The 19,798-nt window shown below is 40.2% G+C and overlaps 1 protein-coding gene across 6 annotated transcripts in view; it reads right to left on the minus strand.

The window, feature by feature from the left end:
- The window catches only part of DAAM2 (dishevelled associated activator of morphogenesis 2), a 265,206-nt gene that overhangs the window by 221,179 nt on the left and 24,229 nt on the right, over window positions 1–19,798 (minus strand). For 2 of the 6 annotated variants that reach the window (XM_058166318.1, XM_058166409.1), the window contains exon 1: window positions 9,271–9,658. The exons of 1 other annotated variant lie outside the window; for it this stretch is intronic. The gene's annotated coding sequence lies outside the window, so the exon portion shown is untranslated. Of the gene's footprint in view, window positions 1–9,270; window positions 9,661–19,798 lie in introns of those variants that run through there. 3 more of the 6 variants (XM_058166137.1, XM_058166495.1, XM_058166578.1) reach the window with 3 other exon arrangements.

Here is a 19,798-nt window from a genome sequence, read left to right on the forward strand (position 1 = left end):
CATCTCATAACTTCGTTTAAAGTATTGCCTCTTCTATTGGATTTTTATACCACTGTATTTTGTTTATTTTGTCCAGCAGCCCAGCTTATTAAAACTCTCTTGCTTTTCAAACGGGGAAGATAAAGAGTTTTCACTTATGTTGATACACATCAGAATACACAGAGGGCCATAAAAGATGAATAAAATCTCAAATACATTTATTTGCAAATGCATGTTCTTAAAACAGCACTGTTTTATTACGAACAAAATTATCAAAAATAAATTGCATTTAATTAATTGGGGGCTGAGCATATTCAATGTTAATGGAAGGGAGCAGGCATTAGGGGGTCAGAATGACAGCAGGGAATGTTAGTTTCTTCAGCCTTTCAATTAAAGCTTCTGGGATTTTCAGGTCCTTGGTAATTATAGATATGAAACTGTAGGGCATGAGTAATTTCAAACAAATTAAAAATAAGAGGGCAGCTTTATAATTAAAAAGAAAGGCCCTGCTTCCAGTTTTCATTCACATTTTCTTTATACTGAGAACTGTATTCTCAGTTTGCAATAAGCATTTGGCACAGCCAATCAAGTCCCAGCTCACATTACTGGTATTACAGTATCAGGTTACTATAAAAATGTTCTGCTTCTCTAGCAGCCGATAAAATTGATCCTTTTAAATGTTTCCATCAAAAGCTCCCTCACAGGCTTAGAGTTTCCAGTTCACGCTGTCTGGGCACTTTCTAAGCTTTAGTCAGAAATACCTTTAATAAAACTGGAACAGAAACCATTTATTTTCCCCTTTTTCGCTCAGCCCTACTTGCAAGACTTGGGCCCCGGAGTTTCTTTAAGGAAGGGCAGTAGGGCAAGAGCTGAAATATACTGTAGCATAAACTGCTTCTACCAAGGTTTCCAAAGTTTATTTTTTTAATTAACTGAAAATGATAACACAAGAGCAAGTACCATTTGGTGAGCATTCCAGTTTCATCAACTGCTGGAAAATGTTGGCTCCAAAAAGCTGAAGTTACAGTACTTTCCGCAGATTTCAAAATAAACACAGCCATATGATCAGGCTGTCAAATAGCCAGATCTAGGTAAAGTTACCAGCCACAGAGCTGTGCACATTGGCACACCCACTAAATTTCGCTACATGGCATCCACACTGTGTATTTGAAAAGCCACAAAATGCCAGGTTCAAACCATGTGTGTTAAACTAGTGAGATATTCATCAAAAAGAGCAATTTCTTCCAATTTGTCCTTAGTCCACCTTCTTCTGCATGGATACTGCATCAAGCAGCACATAAAATCCACATGCAAGATCATTTAGAAATTGGACAAACTTTCAACCACCTACACATTTCAGAACTGCCAAATACCATCAATGGGGGACTCCAGAGAGAAAAGTCAAAAAATGGGACAATCCTGGCGCAGAAGCCAACTTTTTTAAAGGCTTCCTTTAAATTAACAATTAACAATTGTGCTACAGCCAATTAAATAACAGCACAAAAGAAACAATTGCACTAGGAAAGATAAGTTTGAGCTTTAGAAAAATCGTAATTCCTCCTTCCATTTCCACTGAAGAGCCAAGGTTTTGTTTTGTATTGTATTTTGTTGTTTTGTTTTGGTGTTTTGATTCAGTTTTGACTCCTGAAGACTATCTGGACAAATCCTGGAGATTACTTGGACAAGTCCTGAAATTTTCTTTGCAAGATTTGAGAAGTGCTTTCCATTACCTCTTTCCTAGGGCTGAGAGAAACTGACTGGCCCAAGTTCACCCAGTTGGCTTTGTGTCTCAGATGGGACTAGAGCTCACAATCTCCCAGTTACTAGACTGGTGCTTTAATCACCAAACTGGTTCTTGCTACAGCTGTTAGAGCTTCTTAATTGAATTTCACAAAATAGCACAGCACAACATAAACTTTACTAAGGTTTTAGATCAGCCTTTACATACAATTCATTATATAATAATAAAGGGAAAAGATTAGTGCTGTGGGTTAAACTTAAAAAGTTTATGGGAGAAGTACAACTGGGTGAGACTGTCTCTGCTGCCTCCTTCTCCTATCAGCCAGATAGGATCTGGCTACACTGTGATTAACAGCACTTCTTATGGTCTCCCAGCACAAAGGAGCTAAATGAATCACCATCTCTGCCCACATATAAAGGGCCTACATATCACAAAAATCTCTGTAAAATTTGCAATACAAGAGGACAATGTCAGACATCTTCTATGGCCTGGGAAGTCACCTGGGCAGATATGTTCATGGCTTAGGGCCTGGGTACTTACGGGACCGCCTGCTGTTACCGCATGCCTCCCACCGACCCGTACGCTCTCACAGAGAGGGACTTCTCAGGGTGCCGTCCGCCAAGCAATGTCGGCTGGCGGCCCCCAGGGGAAGGGCCTTCTCTGTGGGGGCTCCCACACTCTGGAACGAGCTTCCCCCGGGTTTACGCCAAATACCTGACCTTCGGACCTTTCGCCGCGAACTGAAGACACATCTTTTCATTCGCGCGGGGCTGGCTTAGATTTTATCGATTTTAAAATCTTTATTATTAATTTTAAATGGGTTTTAGTTTTTATATATTTTAAATTTTTAGGCTAATTATAATAAGTTTTTTAATCTTGCATTTTAAACTGTATATTTTCTTGTCTGTTTTTATTTTGCCTGTACACCGCCCTGAGTCCTTCGGGAGAAGGGCGGTATAAAAATCAAATAAATAAATAAAATAAATAAATAAATGAAAAGGAATCTTTTGATGTTTACCATCCCTAATTCCGGAGAGCACAAACCTAGATAATGTTAATGATTGGCAGTAATCCAAGATTTGTATTGCCTCTCTATCATCCCATGTCAACAAGCCTCTCCTTCAATATCTGCTTTGCTTCATTATGTCCCATTTTTCTGTATTGTCTCACCTTATAAAATAAGCCATGGGCAGCCAGGTTTTCTTTAGCACATTTCTTCCAGACTGAAAGTTGTTTACAGGGATATCAGCCCACTGGGGCCCCTAAATGGTTCATCAGAACTAAAAGAGGAGTTAGGAAAATTGGCTTCTGTTACATCCTTCTTTTGGCACAAACATCCCCTGGAATTCAGTTTGTTAGGAAACCATACACACACAGAGACACACACACAGAGAAAGAGAGAGGGGGGGAGGAAGGGAGGTAGAAAGAGAGAGGGAGAGAGGGAGAGAAAGAGAAAGAGAGAGAGAGAGGGAGAGGGAGAGAGGGAGAGAGAGAGAGGGAAGCATTCACAATGTAACAATTTGCCTCATGCTCAGGGTTCAAGTGATATTCAGAGCACAGAAAAAACTCCTTTTCCCTTATTTAACCATCTAGTAATCCTTACTACTGACCAAATTCTGATATGATGCTTGCTAAATCATGGTTTGTTCAATTAAGACTTATAGAACTGATCACAATTGCTTGGGTTTGCATAATAACTACAGCGTTCACACAACATAATAAATCAAAATCAATCACATACTATGGGTAAGGATTATCTATTAAAGTATTCCTTGAAGTCTGCAAACATTGCTGCAAAAACAGCTTCCTCTCCTCTAATCCATTTTATAATGATCTGAACTCTACTATAATAATCTTCCATTCTTCATATTCATAAAGCCTTTGTCTTCTCATTACACCAATTTCCTCAGTAACCATCAACCACACATTCTTTTTCTAAAACAACAGCAAAAAAGGCTTTCTTGTTCTGGTGCCTTACAGATCACTAATATTATGCACACATTTCTAAAATCAACTGCTCGGAAGACAGAATACCAGCATGAACAAGTAGGTCAAACTGGAATTTAAAATGTTTTCTTTATTTAGGCCTATGTAGCGTCAAAGCCTTCCTTTTCAGAACTGAACTCATTATATTATGGTCTGGACAGATCATAATTAGAGTTTCATGGAGTTTCAGATAAGGATTCCCTAGCCTACAGCCTATCTGCATAAGAGAAATTTAGAAATTTAAAATTTAAGAGAAATTTAGAAGCCCTTGCTTCTATTATTGATTCAACTGTTTGCAGCTGGATTTAATACTGAACTGCATTTAATTAAAAATGGAAGTTTTTGTTAAGTTCCACTTAACAATCATATTGGACAAGAGAGAATGAAGTGTGTGTGTGTGTGTGTGTGTGTGTGTGTGTGTGTGTGTGTGTGTGTGTATACAATACAGTACAGAGGTGGGTTCTACTTACCTTTACTACCGGTTTGCAATGGGATTGTGCGCATGTGAGATTGTGTATGATGACATCCGGGTGGGTGGGCGGAGCCTCCCGCCGGTTTTACTACTGGTTCGCAAGAACTGGACCAAACCGGGGGCAACCCATCACTGGTACAGTACACACATCTGAAGCTCACTGGAACTCTTCCTTCTAGCACTATACCCTATAATTTAGTGATACTTGCATCCTAGTCCAATGGATGAATTCACACTACAGTTTATGCTGATGGAGGTGTCAAAAGGAACACAACCTGTTGATGAGTTAACAGCAACAAGGCAAAAGTAAGTAATTTCTGCATGGTTTGGATTGCTAAGAGCACTAGATCTTAATGAAACTTTAGTCTGGAAGTAGCCTTAAAAATCTCAAAATAACTTTGCGTTGACTGGTTCAGAATTCTCCATGAGATTAATGTCCAACATGATGCATTCATTTGGAGAGTCTGGAATATTTCGAGGAGGAAGATGCTTGGTGGATTGCAGTAATACAGTCCCCCTGACCCCTATCCTTCACCATTTATTACCAAGATGATTTATCAGCTATGATAAGAAAAAGCAGTAGGCCATGTATCTTTATATTTTTGTCATTATAGCATAATAAACTGTGGCATACATAACTGGCCCATGTTGTATAAAAAATTCTTAAGAAACAGACAATGCAAACTTCCATTTGCATTCTTAAGATACGCTCTGTGCAAAGATTAAGGCTGCTGAATAAAATCTTAGAAAGCAGATGTAGCAAATATACACTCCCCCCCCCCCTCAAGACAAAACCAAGCATTTTGGAAAGAGCCTTTCATGCCTTGCAGAACAGAATAGAAAACCCAGATCAAAGGTGAGTTTCAGCAGGTTCTGACCAGTTCTGGAGAACTGGTAGCGGAAATTCTGAGTAGTTCAGAGAACCGGTAGTAAAAATTCTGACTGGTCCCACCCCCATCTATTCTCTGTCTCCTGAGTCCCAGCTGATCAGGAGGAAATGCGGATTCTGCAGTAACCTTCCCCTGCAGTGGGGTGGGAATGGAGATTTTGCAGTATCCTTCCACCAAGCCACACCCACCAAGCCACACCCACAGAACCGGTAGTAAAATATTTTGAAACCCACTACTGACCCAGATACATAAAAATTGGCCATATTGTGCCAGAAAGTGCAAAAATTAGCCACTAAGTCCAACCTGGGATTCAATTTAGGAATCCAGGTTAAAGTACCCCCCAAAATAAATTTCTCAGCCTCAAGTCTATTTTAACCATATCTTTTTAGATGGTTTTATCATCTTTATCTGAAAAACCACCCAGAGTGACTTGTATTGTGAGATGTGTAATGCCTAAATTGGATGAATAAAATATGGAACATAACCCATAAATGCGACCCACTACCACATAGGAAATTTTATCTATTGCTAGATTGCTCTTATTAAGACAAAAAATCTTAACTTTCAAATGTGCTGTGTCACTGTACAGACACTGTACAGACACTGTACAGACACTGCATCTTTAAATGGCATGTTCTATATGTTCCTGAAAATCAGTTTCTTTTAATTGCAATACTTTGCTTAATCCATCTTCTTCAATCTGTGCTACCCAGATGTTCAAGAATCCCAATTTCCAGAATTTTAGAGAAAACTTTGCATAATTTATCAACCCTTCCAGGGAAGAGAAGAATGATATCAGACTTAAGACAAAAAATATTTGTCTTCTTTGTCAACATTCTCTATTGCCAGTCTTCCAGCGGTCAATCCAAACATTTGGCTGCACAAAGACCTTACTTTTCAGCAAGGTGGTCTTAGCTTAAACAAGGTACCACTTCACATTTTTCATTCCCACACATTGGAGGAACAATAACAGTTTATTTCCTTTATTCCCCCAGGCCTCAATTGGCCATATTCCAGAACACCTCTTTAAGCATCTCTCAACTCTGTTGCCGATATTGTCTATCACTGAAAATGGAATTGGGGGATGGAGTTTGGGAAAAGGAAAAATCCCAGTGTGTGTACCTACAAAAGGCCCAAATTCAGGACTGCATGAGCTGCAATCTAGAGGCACAAAGGAACATTTCATTCTCCCACTCCCCAATCCAATCCTCAAACATCCCCCAGAAAGCTGCTCCAGTGGGTCCCTCCAAATTTTATGAATAGAATTTAAGTGCGCACTAAGGAACTCAGAGGAAGAGGGGGAAAAGCCAGTTCTCCTATGTAAGGAGATTCTACCAGCAGAAACAGAATGCTGGATTTCACGAAGCCCTAAGAAGTGTAAGTAGGTCTGAAAATATACACATCACCTGCCAGCTGTGTGTAAAGATAACTGTCTGGTATGATGTGCCGCATCACTTAGCAACACCCGTAACAGCAAACTTTAAAAATCTTCAATGAATTGTAAATGCCAAAGACCTGAATGAGCGAATCTCATGACATGTTTTCAGGAGCTTTTCCAAGATTTGTTGTTTGCACTGAGAAGAGTAAGTCAGTGAGTGATCTCCCAGCCTCAGAATGTTAGGGTTACAGAGCTTTAGAAACATTACTTTGCATATTCAGCTCATGCCAGTCCTGGATTTGCCTTAGAAATCTGAAATTCTGAATTTCTACAGACATGATCAAGCTCTTGATATTAAATCATCTGCGGTTTGAACTGCACTTTTCTACTAGCACTAAACTTAACTGTATTTGCAGTAAAACATGCATAAGTCTTCGAACTGAAATGAAGAGAAAACAGGGATAGTAAAAGATTGTTACCAATTTCAATATCAGGGGGGCAAAAAGCAAGAAACCTAAACTTTTATATTCTGTTCTTGGCCATATCTCACACTCAGCTCTGGGAAAGAAAGCCACAGCTCAGCAGGAAAGGATGTTCTTTGTATTTATGAATCCACCAATGCAACTGCCCTATTAGGAAGCCTTATTAACCCCACTCAAAAACTGTACCATAGAGATTCAAGACTTAATGCTAAACAAAGAGTCCAGATGAGGCTCAATGGGTCATTTTTTCAGAGCCACTAACTTGCTCTTGATATGCCATGTTATTTCTTCTCCTGCTGAGAAGACAGTGCTTTATCTTTTTTTAAAAAAATCTTTTAGAAGAGCTAACACATCACAGTCAGGCCAATTAAAAATCCTGGGAATCAAGAGGAGTAAATTCATTCTCCAAATGTCACCCTCAAGCTACCCAACTTGCACAATCTGCATATAGGAACTTCTGCTGTGGCCAAGTCAGCGTCTCGGTCCATTGTCAGTATGGAGACCTATTGGCATCAGTACTTTCTGGTCTCAGGCAGGACTTTTTCCAGGTTGGCCTACAAGTCCTGCATACCAGCCTGTCACCTTTCTACAAACAAAGCAAGGTGTTTTGGTCCTAAGCTACAACCCATTCCCAGTAGGGAAGGATAATAGAGTTAATGATCAGATTATTGGGTTTGATTTTTTTTTAAGGTACAAAAAAATACAGAAAAGAAATAGTAACTCAACAGGTTGGAGTTACATTAAGTAGCCACGGAATGGAAAATCAACTGCAGACAGTAGAGGCAGAAAAGGAAGGAAAATCACTATCTCAACTTCTGGCACTTCTGAAGAGGATCACTCAACCCAGCAATATGATTATGGACATTTATATGATGATACTAATAAAGGAGATTATTTGTAGCTCAGGATTGAAATGAGGGGTCCTTGGTGGTCTCTGAGCTTGCTTGTTTTCTTGCAGAAGTCTCATTACCTTAACTAGGTAACATCATCATCAGGCACTGTTGAAGAAAACAAGCAAGCTGAGAGACCACCGTTTTTATGATGAAGAATTTGACAAGATATTGCCATTCACTGACGTCTTCAAGCAACTGAATATTAATATCCCCAAAGACCCCACCAAAAATGGGAAAAGAAATATCATTGCTGGTCTTGTTACTTAATCCAAGGAATAGTTCTGTGTAAATGTCTCTCATTCTTCCAGTTCAATTTCAGTTGCGTTCAATAAAAAAATAATTCTGCATTCTCTTCTGAGAACAGTCCTTTTACTGAACAGACTTGCCATCCAAGCCTAGTCTGGAGCATTCCCCAAACTTGATATGCTTCGCAACTAAGCACACACCTTTTCAAAGTTTGAGAAGAATTCCAAACCGATATATTTTAACAAGATGCAAAGACAGATTATCATCTATGGAACGATCATTAGATATGATCTTCCAATAATATTGTAGAATAATTCTTGTACAGAAAAAAAAATAAGAGTGCCTTCAAATTCGGCAGAGCGATAGTGCTTCTTCACACGTTTTATCAGCTTAGCCCGGTCACCCTTCTCTAATTACCAATTCAACGCAACTGAATTATTCAACTCGTTAATTCCTACCCGGTTGCCCGTTTTTTTAAAAACCCATCTTTCCCCCGGCGTCGCAGCGACGCCCCCTGCCGTACCTCATAGGAACTGCAAGAGTTGCTCCAGCTGAGTTGGGAACAGCCGATTCCAATAACTGGCGACGAAACGGATTTAGAAACCTCAACTTCACGTTATTAACGCACCCCGGCTTTTTACTTAGGAAGGTTTCTGTTCTACTCACCCCTCCAACCCCACCCCCGCCATCCAATTATAGCCCGAAGCGCAACGCAACATTGAAAAGCCAGGCAAAAGTTATTTTTAGCCTGCAATCCCGCGAAAGCTTACGGTACGTGAGACTAAACCTCATCAGGCGCCGCACGATTGTCTTTGGAGTCCTTGCGCCCCGAAATTACGTTCCCAATTTAAGCAATACCCGGGGCTTCGCCCTTGAATTGTTTGCCTGCAGTGAATCGCACCCAACCGTTCGCCCTTCCCAAGTGAGAGAGAGCTTATGGCTTGTTTTCCGCACCGGCCCTTCGCTCTCGACTCGCCCAGATATTTTTCGTTTCTCACCCCCAGCTGCAAAGCGTTAAACACGGCGAGGGATTTTTTTCGAAGGAGTGCGCAACCTCAAGCGGCTTCTTTCTCCTTGCAGTTTGTGTTTGGTCAGCTGTCCCGCATAGGAGACGCCGAAACGAGCTTGCGAAGAATTTTGAACAAATTTAAATAAATAAATAAACGGCCCAGCAAAGAAAGACATTCGCTCGCCTTAACTTACCAAGCTCTTCCATGCGGGATGCCGGGATGGGGGTGGGGGGCGTGGGGAGGGGGCGTCGGCTGGTGGAAGGTTTTTATTTATCTCTCGGCCGGCTGGCTGGCTGGCTGGCTGGCTTCTCTCCGTCATCCAGCTAAGGACTCCCGACCTGCCATCCCTGTCAGCGGTTCCACGCCTTCCGCAAACCTCCCCCGCGGGATTTCGCACCGGCGGGCAAACTCTTTAAGTCGGGGGGGGGGGTTTGGTGGGCGGGGGCGGGACGGACGGACAGGCGGCGTGGACGCGCCCTTCGAAGATCGAAGCCGGGACTGTTTTCCGCTGCCAACCCCAGCGGCCGGTTTACAAAGCACCGCAAGCGGAGCTAAGGCGGTGGGGCTCGCCTTCGCCGCTACTGTGCTACCCTCTCTTAAAGGGACCGGCCCCAGTTCCAGCCGGAGGAAAGGCAGCGCTTTCGTCGCTGCGGTGAAGCTGCCGAATTCGGGCGATGGTTGGTTTTTTGTTGTTGTTGTTTTAAAGGAGCCTCGATGCTCTTGAATGAAAACGGCGCTGGGTGGACGCCAAGTTGAGCTCTCGCAGCCTCCCCAGCCATACGAGGAGCCCAGCCTTTGCTTTTGCCTCTGGTTTGGGTCGCTCTCCGCTTAAAGGAATAGAATAGAATTTGCCAAGTGTGATTGGACACACAAGGAATTTGTCTTGGTGCATACGCTCTCAGTGTACATAACAGAAAAGATACCTTCATCAAGGTACAACGCTTACAACACTTAATGATAGTCATAGGGTATACATTTTACACTTAATGATACAATATTTAATCATAGTCATAGGCTACAAATAACCAATCAGGAAACAATCAACATCAATATACTGAAGTCTCCAGCCTTCCCCCCCCCCCAAGGCAAATGCTGCATCCTGCAGCGATGACATTTATGGTCTTCCTTGATGATTCAAATTGTTTGCCTCTGTCTGTTCCCAGGCTACCTGCAGGGATGAAATCCAACAGGTTCTGACAGGTTCTGGAGAACCGGTAGCAGAAATATCTTGAGTAGTTCAGAGAAACGGCAAATACCACCTCTGGCTGGCCCCAGAGTGGGGTGGGAATGGAGATTTTGCAATATCCTTTCCCTGGAGTTGGGTGGGAATGGAGAGTTTGCAGTATCCTTTCCCTGGAGTGGGGTAGGAATGGAGAGTTTGCAATATCCTTCCCCCAGGAGTGGGGAGGGAATGGGGATTTTGCAGTATCCTTTCCCTGCCACGTCTACCAAGCTGTGCCCACCAAGCCATACCACGCCCACCAAGCCACGCCCACAGAACCAGTAGTAAAAAAAATTGGATTTCACCACTGGCTATCTACCAAGAGAAATGCCGTCTGCGGAAGATGTGCACCTTGGCAGATCTTGATGATATCTGTGAAAGGTGTGGGAATTGGGGAGTCCACTTTTAACATTGGGGAGCTTAGAAGATTAAGCCACTCATGGGCTGGGGAACAGATGGAGGTAATGACATGTGGACCAGGGCCAAACCCAGAGCATTTATTGGTGCCATGGTTAAAGGCAAGTAGGAAAAAGGCCTTTTGCTTATGGGCCCATGAGATTTAGGATCCTTTCACTTACAACTCTGAAAATCCCAACTGTTAGATACGAGTTCCCCAACTTTTCCAGGTTGGGGGCCTGGAAAGGGGGGGAGAGGGAACGTTTTTGTGGGAGGAGCAGGAGAGTACCCGTTACTTGTAGGTGGGGCTGCAAGCTCTTGCGACGCTCACACGAGTGAGGCCTGGTTGCGAATAGGCCGTTGCCCACAGGTTGGGGACACCTGTGCTGACAAGTAAAGGGAGACTGCCATAGAGCCATTAGTAAACAGCCCAACCAATGAATCCCGAAGACCGCCCCCACCCACATAAACAGGCAAGACACTAGAATATAAACTGACAGCAAATAGCCCCCCCTTACTAGCACTGAAGCTGTTACCTAGTTTGGGTAATGAAATGTCTGCAAGAAAACAAGCAAGCTCAGAGAGCACCAAGGATTCCTCATTTCAAGCCGGAGGTACAAATACTCTATTGGTAAAGGGTGACTCTGTATATACGTGGAACAGCTGTTTCCAGTTACCAATGCACTGTGTGGACAACTACCTGACTCCATGGGGCTTTGTGCCAGTGGTGGGTTTCAAAAATTTATATTGCTGGTTCTGTGGGTGTGGCTTGGTGCGCGTGGCAGGGGAAGGTTACTGCAAAATCCCCATTTTCTTCCAATCAGCTGGGACTTGGGAGGCAGAAAATAAATGGGGGTGGGGCCAGTCAGAATTTTTACTACCTGTTTTCCGAACTACTCAAAATTTCCACTACCGGTTCTACAGAACTGGTCAGAACCTGCTGAAGCTCACCTCTGCTTTGTGTTCAGTTCTTCCAAAGCATCCAAAAATCTTATTGCCACCAGCTTGCTGTGATGGCCCAGATTGTGGAAAGTCACAGAATTTTAATTTAAATGGGCTCTTTGAAAACAAGCCTGAGACCTTTATTTTGCAGTACCAATATGAAATGCTGCTGTCAGACCTGGTTCATGCATCACTAGTGTTTTGTTCAACCATGATATATATATTGAATAAGTGACAGTTGTAATTCTTTATATTAAGCCACAAATCATAGTTTACAAACTATGCTTCTGTATTCAGTCAACATGCTAAGACAAAACTGAGTAAACTACATTAATAACTCATACAATGTGTGAATCCAGAATAAATACTAGATTGTGTAAGTAATGATGGCTATGTTTGTCAGACACACTAGACTAAAAAGCTTGTTTCATAAAGCTGGGTTCGTGAGTGTCAGCTGCCATTTTATTCCCCACCACATATAGCTCCACAGCCAACTAATTGTGGCTTACCATTTTGTTCAAATCTAAAACAATCACCAGTTTGAGTAGCTGGAAGCCAGAACATTTACCCAAGGTTTTCAGAAATCCCAAAGTCAGTCATAGTCATTTTAATGCTCTTGTCTTGTAAAAAAATAATAATTTCCCTAAAAGAATTATTATGTATTTAAAACCAGTGCATATTTTAATGCCATTCTCCTCTAAGAAGATACCGCAGCTTATACAATTTAAAAGGGAGAGAAACAATAATAAGAATCAACAAGAAGGCAGCACTGTTGGATGCCATTCTCCTTCCAGCAGATAAAAACTAATCATCCTCAAACCCAGGGAAATCAGTGGAGAGGATTCATACTAATCTGCTCTTTAGTTTATAACATGCTCTTTAGAATAATATAGCTGGAAGTGAATATCTCCCTCCTAGAGGTTGTGTAGGTTTCTTTTCACTTTCTGCAACCCCAGCAGCTCTATTAACATAAGCTTAGAATAGGATAGAGCTGGAAGGGACCTTGGAGGTCTTCTAGTCCAGACCCCTGCTCAAGCAGTTAATCTGGTGGAATAAAAAGGAATTCTGCCTCTCCAGTATGTTAGGTTCTGCTAGTGTTTGGAGGAAGCAGAGAGTAGGTTTTCCAGCTCAATAGCCAGAACTGGTTCCCTAACTGCAGATCAAGCCAAAGCAATCTGCAGATTGAGCCCCATTCTTAAGATCAGTGGTTGAAAACCTCTAGCCTAGATGAATGACCAGCTAACCACAGGGAAGGTACATCTTGGTAAAAGAAGTGGCAATGCTGCCAACTATAATACACATACATTTTTCTGTGCTACTGGTCCCCTGCACTGGCACAGTTATCCAGCATCTTTCTTACTAGAAGGTTTATTATCACCTTCCAGTACAAATTTCATTGAAAAAATCTGGGTGATAAATGGAGGGAGGAATGTCATCGTTATTTTTATATTGGCCATTCCTTCCTAAGGACCAATAAGGCAGTACTTCCATGAGGAGTAAATGACTAATAACTATTAAACTGCATCAAATGAATTTGATAAAGATTTCTGCATGACCTAAATCATTGCAATTTAAACCTTTTTTTTTTCATTGCTAAATTCTTGCTGGCAAAGGATAGAACAAGCAGATCTCAAGACAATGGCCAATCTCTAATCTCCAATGGCCACCTTTGGCCCAAAAAATACCATGGAAACTTTTCAGTCAGCAAATAGTCAGCCAATAGAAATGTTCAGCGTTCAGTGTTCAGCCAAACACATAAAGAACAATGGTGGGGGGTGTAGGATAGGGCTGGCTTTGTGCACAATGTTTCTCTGATGGATTAACCTTCATCTGAGAGGGCTGGGTCATGTTCCCGGGGACCAATGAGAGTCCTGGAAGGAAGAGTCAGAGTTCTAAATTTGTCTCCTATTTTGCATCTACTCTATATAAAATCGGACACCCTAGTAATTGGAACAGAAGATAAACTAAGTCTAAGCTTATAGACCAGTGGTAGTCAACCTGGTCCCTACCGTCCACTAGTGGGTGTTCCAGCTTTCATGGTGGGTGGTAGGGGTTTTGTCCAATACTGAAGCACTTTCCTTTTTTTTAATTTAATTGACTTTTTAAAAAAATTTCATAGCATTATTTAAAAACATTTTCATTAGGTTTTCATAAAATTCCCCATGACAATTTAAATGTCTGAAAATATACTATTTGTATCACCTGCGCATAAGTTTAGTTCACGTTACGTAAGTGAAACTAAATGGCACTATAGTATGACCGCAAACAAAAGAGCCTCATCCTAGAATAGCTCACCCATCTCCCCCACACCACCTAGCTGTAACAGAGAAGCAGAGCTGGTAGCCGGTGCCCACCCCGCAAAACCCAATCCATGATGCGCGAGAGGCATGCGCAGATGACGATACATGGCCCATTACTGTGGAACTGGTGGGCGGTTAGAAAATTTTACTACTAACAGAGATACAAAAGTGGGCAGTTGGTATAAAAAGGTTGACTACTCCTGTTATAGACATTCATTTTTTATTTGTATTCCAGTTAGTGTTCCTAACTCTGGCTGCATATATTTCTGCAGGAGAACTCACTCAAAGTTTTACTCAATATTAATCAAGAGAAATAAGAATTACAATCCAAATCTCTACACATACAGAGTGTCCACCCCCCCCCCCTTCCACCAAAACTAGAGCTGACAAGGAGACAACAGTGTTGTTACTAAGTTCCCTTCCAGATAATTAACTACAGATGCTTAAGAAAACCATAGCAAACCTGGTTTAAAAAATATTTGCAATTAGATTCAAGTGTTCCCAAAACTTCTGGAACTTCCCAGTGCTTAGAATGAAGTACTTATAGATGCACTTGAAGGATGAGACATGAGAAAAATTATGAGCATCCCATCAGCCCTGGCCATACGACCGATGATGAGAGATAATGGAAGTGACAGTTCATCAACATCTGAAGGGCCATTCATTAGCCACCCCTGAAAAGTATGTAAGATTAATCAACAGAAATAAAGCTTACTATGTATGTACACATAACCCAGTCTCTAATTATGCACACTATGCCTAAAGCCCATAAATTCTGAGCTTCAAAAATGTTTCAATAATTCCTTTGCAAATCAAATTTTATGATTCAGAAAGAGAAGTATTAAGAAGCTTCTCTGAGACTGAAATGAACGTACGAATATCTCAGTGGAGAGTCATGGCTCTAATTATAAGAAGATGAGTTAAAAAATGTAACAGGAGAGCATTTTCTAAAAGTGAGTTTATGCCATAAAAGGAAGTTGTTTTCTGCATTGTGCTCTGCCTCTGTATCAGCCGTGGCTAATCTAAATCATTTCTTAGATCAGTTGTCAAAACAAAGGAATCTGAGTATTGTTAAACTAAGGACAAAGGTACCGATTGTGTATAGAGTTTCTGTGCCAGGCTGCTTGTTCCCTCTGACAAAGAGGTTGAACAAGCACATATAAATTGGGAATAGACAATAAGCAGTGCCCAGCTTTGTTGTTAGAAATTGTAAATATCTCTTACATCTGACCCAATAGAGTTACATCTTAATCTACGCTCAAAAGATAAAACAGGGGATACCTTGAGTTTGCTAAACTCAAAGAAACTTGATTTCAGAATTATACCCAACCAATTTCATAGTAGCCATTTGGCTTCTGATCTTGTTTCACATTAATCCTAGGGTTAACAGGAGCTCTTCTAAATCTCGTCTTAGGGACACCCTTATCCTCCAAAGAGCAAATCAGAGCAGAGTGTTTTTGTATGGATAATGTGAGAGAGACCAATGGAAGTTATTGGGACACACAACTAAAAAAGGGGCTGGACTGGCAGAGAAAGGTGTGTGTATGTGTGTGTAATCATTAAAAATAATAATATTCAAGGAGGCTGGTGCCAGAGGTTAAAATTCAATTGAAGCCCAAAACAACCAAGCCTTGTTTGGAAAATATTAGCCTTAATCAAATGAAAGACTGGGAAAGATTTAAGGTTAGAATTTTCACACTACTACAGTGAAACAATACTGATGTGTAGAGAGGGGAAATCATTAATTTCCACTTTGACATATTAATATGCTGTAACCATGGTGAAATCCAGCAGGTTCTGACAGGTTCTGGAGAACCTGTAGTAGAAATTTTGTGTAGTTCTGAGAACCAGCAAATACCACCTTTGGCTGGCCCCAGAGTAGGGTGGGAATGGAAATTTTGCAATATCCTTCCCCCAGGAGTGGGGAGAGGGGGGATTTTGCAATATCCTTCCCCTGCCATGCCCACCAAGCCACACCACGCCCACCAAGCCATGCTCACAGAACCGGTAGTAAAAAAAAATTGGATTTCACCACTGGCTGTAACTATTTCTTGGCATGGCAATTTTTACAAGATAAATTTCATCCCTCAAACTTGTTTGCTTAAAGTCTTAATAATTTCATAAAATATTTAAAATATTTGTGGGCTTGACTCCATTATTTCTGAGGAAATTATCCTGTTAATTAGTAATTTCACCTAATGCCTAAGCTTTAACACATATGAACATTTGGTTCCTTCACATTATACTTAGCAATAAGTTCTCAGAGGACCTTTTACCTTATGTCACAATAACATTAAATTATGATTTGCCAAAGTCACCCAGGAAATTTAATGAATCTGAATTCCATTTAAACCCCAAACTACTACCATAGTAGTGGGAAAAACTATGATTACTCTCACTAAATGAGAAATATTGCTACAGTGATTAGCTTTCCCTTAAGTCTTGATCAAGAGTTTTGATTGTTTGTTGCTTTAATTCCTATTAAAACCAATAGGAATTTTATAAAAACAAATTACTGAATGTTCCATATTCCAAGTTCTTCTAGTACCACAGGACGTTATTGAATAAAAATACCAACACAGTAGAATGTTCCTTATTATCGAAATCTGGACGGAGCAAGGGATTCCGCTTCCAATTCTGGCTGAGGATAGCTTCCTCTTTCTCAATCAGTTTTCATTCATTTCCAACATATCTGTTTTTGTTTAGCAAGTTATTCCCGAATCTCCTTATTTTAGGAGCTGGCAGTTGAAGTAAAAAGAAGATTTGAAAGAACCATCCAGGATAACAGCAGGGGAAATGTTAGCATGCTGCTTGTATTTGCTCTTCAGCTTAGCTACTAGGAAAGCTGAAAACATCAAATGTGGCAAAGGCTTCTACACACCCATCCTTACCAAAATCAAAACTAATCACATTATGGTGACCAGCAGATCATTTTTTCAAATGTTCCCTTGCCTGGCTTTAAGACTGTAAACTGAACAGAGGAAGTAGCTATCCATTTGTTGTCTTTTAATAACATCCTGATTTGGCTGCTTGAGGTGGCAGCTTCACTCGGCCTAATGACAGGGCCAGAGCTCTGTGGACACAACAAAGTAGGAAACTTTTAAGGGAAACATTCTCTTTTAAACAGCCCAATTGGGAACTAGAAAGAGATTGCTTTTTCTTGTTAGTCAAAACCTCCTTAATATATCCTGAGAAAGGGAGCGAGAGAGAAAGCACATCTGAGGCTACACATCTGACATTAGTTTGCAATTCATAGCTCATTTTGTTTTGGCTTTGAAATCATGTATGTCATAAAGATACTACTAGTTATCATCCCAAGAAAGAGAAAATGTCTAAATTAGTTTGTGGCAATTAATTTCCTAAAGAATGCTTGGCTTGGTTTACAAGGATTCCTCTGTATTTAAGATTCTTGGACATATGACAAACGTCCAAAGGAATAGATCACTTTGCTTTCACAACAAGGAATGCCGAAGGCAGAACTCCTGGTTACCCAATAATACTAGGCATAGATTAATTTTGCTGAAAACAAAGAAGAAAGATGTGAAACCCATTTGATTACCTTTTCTCTCTTTCAACTAGCTTACCCGACAAATTTGTTTCCTGCTTTTCTGACTACCAGACTCCAAATCTGAAGAAAGCGGCAGGAGGAAAAAGTAGCAGGTCTGTGCATACTTTCGTAGTGATTCAGAAACACTTTAGGTCTCCTCCATGCGTAGTATTTCTCAGCTATTTATTAAAACAGCCTGACTTCCTGGGGTGGGGAGAAAGATACTGTTGCTGCTGCTTTAAAGAATCAGTCATTAAAGTGAATTATGACTATATTTAAAGTAGCTGCAAGTTTTTCTCAGGGCTCATATGGAATTGTCAAAAAGATGGGCTGCTTTAAGGTAGGGGTTGTTTTAAGGCAAAGCTGGCTGATGAACTCTGGGAGTTGAAGTCCACAAGCCTTAAAGGGACCAAGGTTGGAGAGCCCTGCTTTAAGGAATGGCAGAGAAATACTGTGTTTGTGGGAAATCCAAAGCAATGCTTCTGGATCATTTTCAAAGTGTGCATAATTGTAAAAAAGGTTTTTAGATTTGTAAATGTAAACAATTGTTTTTAGAAGGAGGGGTGCTTTGCATGAAAAATTGTAAATCCTGGAAACATTAAGTACCCCGGTACCAAGCCAGTCTTTCCTGCAAATACATACATTCTTGCTAAATTTAGGTTAATCTCAAAGTCTAAGAAACAGATGTTTTAATCAATTGTGTATTATAAAGATGTGCACTTGCCGTAAACTTGATTGGTGCAATGAGATTGTAATGTCTGTACATCCCTAGTCCAGGCCATCACCAATTCTTTTTAATACTCATTGTCTGTATTCATACAGTTTGCTAAGCCCTTGTTTTCTTTACTATAATTTGCTGAATAAATTTACTGGATTCCAACAACTTGCTTTGCCATAAACTAATAATAATAATAATAATATTTTAATTTGTATACCGCCCTTCTCCCGAAGGACTCAGGGCGGTGAACAGGCAGATAAAATATAAATACACACAATAATTAAAAACATCCCTTAAAAAACTAATTTAAATGCCCAAAATGTTAAAAAACGTACTCCCCCGTAAAATCACAAAATTTTAAAAACCCATCCAATAAAAATAAAAATCAGGCTAGTCCAGCCATACGAAATAAATAAGTTTTAAGTTCGCGGCGAAACTAAACCATCGATTGTATAGACTAAATGAAATTCAAGCAAAGGTCGTTATGCTTCTCTCTAACTTTATTGTTGATTAGCCAATAGACAAATACACAGCATAAAACAGAACATTAATAAAACTAAGTTATAATAAAGAAACATTAAATAAAAATAATAAAATAAATAATGTGAATCATACTTCTGGGTCATTCCTACAATTCACTCCAATCATACCTGCAATATTATACTTAGCCCATTATATGAACCTTCAACTTTGAGACTAAAGTTCCTATTAGTAGAGAAACAGGGAGTAGAAGAGGATGTGCCAAAAGAAATGGTAAACGGGTGCTGCAGTCATCATATCCCATTGAATCAGAGGATCTTAATCTTGGCCTCAATTATCACTCCAATCATATAAATGGAAATGGTCTGAGAGTAGGCAGCTGCTGTCAAAAATAATTGGAACAAGTCCTGCATTTGTCAAGATAATTCTAGTGCACTGCTATCTGGCACTATTCACGCTTTTAAAGCGTCATGTGCAATTTTTCTCTTGGCCCAAGAGCCACCCTTAACCTTCAAATATCACGCAAGGGGCAACGTTCCAAAATCAACAGGTCAGAGCCAGATTAACAATTAATTGATTTAATTTAGATTTAATTATATTAAATATAGTTAATACATTTCACTATATTAAATGTATTACATACAAAGGTGGAGAATTCATTTCATAATTCATTCCTTCTATCATTTTGTTAACTTTCAAGTCCATGAGGAGTCAAAACTGTGCACTTCTACCTTTACAGAATTCCAGACAACATGATCAAATACAAATAGCACTTTCCCCTTTAAAGCTTCAGAGAACTACTGGGCCATGTCACGATTTCCATATCTTCCCAACCCTTGCACCATCTAGCTATTTTAAGACAATTATCAGTTAATATATCAGGTGTATTCTCTGTTTTTGTTATTTTCTTTCTCTCTCTGCTCATCAATATATCGGACACTCACTCATACTATTAATATGCATGAGGATTGTATATATTTTATATATTATTAATATATTTAGATTCAATATATGTATAAATATTTTACATACATACATACATACATACACACATACATATATATAATATATACTGCATAATATATAATATATTCCAGATCCTTTCTATTGCATATC

Source organism: Ahaetulla prasina, chromosome 1 (assembly GCF_028640845.1).
Source record: "Ahaetulla prasina isolate Xishuangbanna chromosome 1, ASM2864084v1, whole genome shotgun sequence".
Taxonomy (NCBI): domain Eukaryota; kingdom Metazoa; phylum Chordata; class Lepidosauria; order Squamata; family Colubridae; genus Ahaetulla; species Ahaetulla prasina.